Raw genomic sequence first — 5154 nt, 5'->3', positions numbered from 1 at the left:
ACCCTATGAACATCTTTGAGAAACTGGGCCGGCCTGTCATTTTGAGATTTTATGAAGTCATCGTAGGCACCTCGTAGTCGACGGAAATGTCTCCTCCCACTGAACGTGTATTGCCGAAAATTCTGAAATAAATTCAGGATAAATACGAGCAACAGAATTCGAACTCTGGTGAATTGAGGATACCACTATCATCCTAACCATCCAAAAACAGGTTGGTTCACACTACTCTGATACCTTGGAGCAACTCTATCCAACAAAAAACTAACGATTAGGCACATTACCACTCTAGCAAATCATCTAACCCATAGCCTATCTCTATTTTTTTGTTTTTCAACCTTATCTCTCTATTTTCTTCGGCCGAAAAGGTATTGCCTTTTTTTTAAAACTTATACCTCTATTTTTTTAGGCCTAAAAGGGATTGTCTATGGCTCATTCTCAGTCGATCTATTAACCACCCATGCATCAAAGAAAGAACTATGTTAAAAAAAACTAATCTCTGTTGGTTCTCCTACTGCCTTTGCTTTTTTAAGGTCCTTTTTTAGCAAATTCGAAAGTCTACCTATATGCCTCTAGTACGTTCCAACATTTATTTTTTTGTGGGCTAGTCCTTTTTCCCTGGCCCAAGAGTTTTTTATGTGGGCTTCTTTTTTACACGGGAGCAATATATAAAGTCAGGGGGAAAGAGTCCCAATATTTAGAAGCTCTAGTACTAAAGCAATGTTTTGCCAATCAATCAACGACAAGGTTGGCTTCCCTACAACATCGAACAAAACTAACAGTTGAAAACTCCATAGCCAAGATTGTTGCTTCAGTTATTATAGCAGCATCACCTCCCATGTAGGCATCCGGGTCTGAAGCCGCCTCAAGAGTATTCATATTGTCTGATTCAATAGCAATTCTGGTGCACCCTATATTAGCAGCAAGGATCAACCCATATTGGATTGCATTTATTTCTGCGGAATCCACCGAAGGAACATGAGGCAAAACCCAGCTTGCTGCTACAATGAAATTACCCTGGTCATTTCTTGCCATGGCTCTACAGGCCCCTGCCAATGTATCAGCATGAAAAGGCGCACCCACGTTGATTTTCACAATACCCGAATCAGGTTTCCTCCATATCTGGTCCAACTTTCGGGTTGGCTGGTTTGGTGAGTTTGCTCGTACAATATTTGTAGCCAGTACCCTAATCGACAAGGCCGTTCTGTCAGGAGTTTGTATGGTTTCCCCTTTGACGACTTATCTACGCTGCCACCAGATATACCACATGATCACTAGGATAAGTTCCGCTGCCGGTATTTTATGTATCATAAAATCGGATTGTAGGAGAATCTCCAGAGTGATGGACCCCGAGCGGTCTTGTAGTACTGCCTTATGTATAGTATCTGCCAGCTGAAGTTCATCCCAAACTTCCCTAGCCCTTGAACATGTGAAAATACAGTGTTGTATGTCCTCCAACCCAACTTTACAAAATGGACATTGAGGGATTACATGAATAAGTCTTCCTGCTAGAACACCGAAACATGGCAAAAACCCCTTCAAAATCTTCCATCCAAAGTGCTTAATTTTCCCGGGGACGGGAAGATGCCACAACTCTTTTCGCACTGGGTTAATCTGAGAACTGCCTAGGCCATCCATTCGGCCAAAGTGACGACCGAACTGGTGGTTAAACTCAACATGATAAGCTGAGCGCACCGAAAAGGTACCAGATCTTGTAAACTACCAAGCAACAAAATCTTCTACAACTTCAACATGCAAAGGAATTTGTACAATTCTAGTCACATCCACAGGTAAGAAGATGTCCTGAAGGAGCTCAACATCCCACTGGACCGTGTGCGGGTCAATTAATTCTTCAACCTTTGACAGCATAGTTCCTTCCTTTGGTGTGATGATTCTTCTTAACTCACTAGAGGGAATCCAAGGATCATCCCAGATGTTAATATGCGAGCCAGATCCAACCCGCCAAATACACCCTCTCTTGAAGCTTTGTATACCTGCAACAATGCTTTGCCATGTGAACAATGAGCCCTTTTTTGGCCCTGTCTTCGGTATGTCACTGTTTGGATAATACTTGGCACTTAGAACACGTGCACACACAGAATCGGGATTTAGGAAAGTTGCCAACACTGCTTTGCTAACATAGCAAGATTAAAGCTGTGAAGATCCCTAAACCCCATTGCCATCCTTCTTGTTTGGAACACACGATTTCCACCATGCAAACCAGTGCATTTTCTTATTTTTCTCCCCCCCCCACTTTATTCTTCCAAAAATTAGAGGCCGCAGCACGTCGGCCAGACCGGCTTAGTCAATGGCATGGGCCCTTGGGGGCGCAAGCGCCCATAACGTGGGTCGGGGCGGGCGGCGGGCGGAGGCGTCGCATGCTAGCTAGCTTGGATTCTGACTTAGAGGCATTCAGTCATAATGTAGCACACGGTAGCTTCATTTTTCAACCAAGCGTGATGACCAATTATGTGAATAAATGGTTCCTCTCGTACTAGGTTGAATTACTATCACGACACTGTCATCAGTAGGGTCAAACTAACCTGTCTCACTACGGTCTAAACTCAGCTCACGTTCCCTCATGGTGGGTGGTGAATTCTGCTTCACAATGATAGGAAGAGCCGACATCGAAGGATCAAAAAGCAATGTCGCTATGAACGCTTGACTGCCACAAGCCAGTTAACGATTTGGCTATCATTTGAGGAATAAAGTTATTGACGATTCATAAAAAACACAGGAGCAATATATCGTTGTTTCCAATTTGGCGCTTCAGGTGCCCGTTACTCTGTCTTTTACAAATGGAACGGACGCTGAAGCGCCTCCGCGTTGGATTGGCCCATATAGCTTTTTTCTGTGTTTTGATCCAAAAAATAGCGCTTTGGTTGTGAATCAAACCAGCGACCTCCCTCATCAAGGTACGCATGAGTAACCACCCAGCAGGATCTGGTAACTTCAACTTTTTCATTCTCTTATTCTTTATTTTTTTCCTTTTTAAAAATTTTCCTTTCTTGTTTAGCCTTTTTTCTTCTTCCTAGTTCGATGAACTGTTTGCAAATATGTTAAATTTTTCTTCAAATTGATAAACTTTTGTTTGAATTCTATGAACTTTTTTTTTCAAAATCCAAGAACTTTTCTTCAATTTCAATTAGCTTTTTCCCAAATTCGTAGAGCTTTTTTCAATTTTGAAGATTTTTTTTCCAAATTATTGAATTTTTCAAAAACAAAAATATTTTAAATTCATGATTGTTTATGACTTTTTCCTTCTTTATTCCAAATGCGATCCAGAGCCCAGAGGAAATAAATGCGATCCATCTCGCTCTATGGGCCGCCCCACCAGGTTTGGTGCATGAGCGCCACGGAGCCTGGCACCTGAAGCGCCCAATAGGGTGAGCAACTAATTAAGGAGTACTCATTCAGGGGCCCTCCATGGATCACTTGGGGTGGACTGTGAGCGTGTCACTTGTCGCGCTCTCAGACGCCGCCATGTGTCGTGCTCTGGACGCTTTCGCTATATTTTTATTTTTCTATACGCGTTTTCGGCTTTTAGATGATTTTTTCAGGTTTTTTCGGCTACTCGGTTGTCCCCTGGTTTTCTTAGCTTTTGGACGAACTTTTTTTGAAAAGTTTCTTTTTTGCGCAAAAAATGCTTTTTCATTTTCCCCTTCCATGGGACGCACGGATTTACTTCTCATGGAGGCACAGATTTGCTTCCACGAGAGACATGGTCGTGCCTCTCGGAAAGGGGGAAAACACGTTTTTTTTCTTTCCACGAGAGGCACGGATTTACTTCTTATGGTGGCATGGATTTGCTTCCACGAGAGGCACAGTCATGCCTCTAGAAAAAAAACGTGTTTTCTTTTTCCTTTTTCCTAGAGATACGTATTTACTTCTCGCGGAGGCACGGATATGCTGACAGGGAAAAACACGTTTATTCGCGAGATGTACAGATTTATTTCTCGTGGAGGCACGGATTCGCTGCTGCGAGAGGCACGGATTCGCTTCCGCGAGAGGCATGGTCGTGCCTCTCAAAAAAGGGGAAAATGTATTTTCTTTTTTCTCTTCCACGAGAGGCATGGGCCTCTCGGAAATGGAAAAACATGTTTTCGGTCCAGTTTTTTTTCTTTTGATTTCTTTCTAAAAAAAAGTTTGTTGAAATCTATCAACATGGGATCTAGTTTTGAAGATCTTGACGTGAGGAGGGTAAAAACAGTTTGAGATTTGGATGTGTGGTTTGAGAGATGAAACATTTTAAATAAACGAATATATGAAAATAGGGAAAACACTCAGGTTACAACAAGAGGCGCAAATACAGTGTGATACTTGTCGTAAATTGGAGATGTAAGAGTGATCTTTGCAAAGAGCACTTCTTAATTAGCGATTTTGCCCAATTGAAGCTCCCAAATATATCCATGATGCTTCTGTTTAGCACGTAGGTCGAGGGATAGGAGGGTCCTTATCTCTCGCTTCAGGCGAGACAGAGGGAACCGTCATTGAAGGGTGGCGTGAGTTGGGCCGGCCGAGGGCGCGGGAGCCACATCCTATGTTTTTGTTTTTTGTTTTTTCCTTATTTTTTTTACTTTTTTTATACTTCAAAACAATCAAAGTAAATATATTACAAAAATCATTTCACATTAAACGTTTGAAAAATGTTGACCAGGCAACTGAAAAATGGTAAATGTGTATAGAGAAAATATTTATCATGTATACAAACAATGAATAAAAAGTACAATGTGTACGAAACAATTTGATCATGTATTTAGAAAAATGTTAATCGAGCATTTGAAAATTGTTGAAAAAGTACTTTAAAAATGTTAATCAAGCATTTGGAAAATGCTAAATGTGTATTGAAAAAATGGTGACCATGTTTAAAAAAATGATCAAACAATTTGATCATGTATATAAAAATATTAATCAAGTATTTGAAAAGAAAATTTTAAAGGTATTTTAAAAATGTTAATGAAGCATTTGGAAAATGTTAAAGGTGTATATAAAATATGTTGACCATGTATTAAAAAAGTGATGAACTTTTTATAATATGTATATAAAAAGGTCAATCAAACATTTGAAAAAATGTTGAACAAGTAACTGAAAAATGTTACATGTGCATAGAAAAATGTTGACCTTGTATTAAAAATGATAAATTTGTATCTGAAAAGA

Source organism: Triticum aestivum, chromosome 7B (assembly GCF_018294505.1).
Source record: "Triticum aestivum cultivar Chinese Spring chromosome 7B, IWGSC CS RefSeq v2.1, whole genome shotgun sequence".
Classification (NCBI taxonomy): Eukaryota; Viridiplantae; Streptophyta; class Magnoliopsida; order Poales; family Poaceae; genus Triticum; species Triticum aestivum.
Note: the sequence above shows the minus strand (reverse complement) of the source record.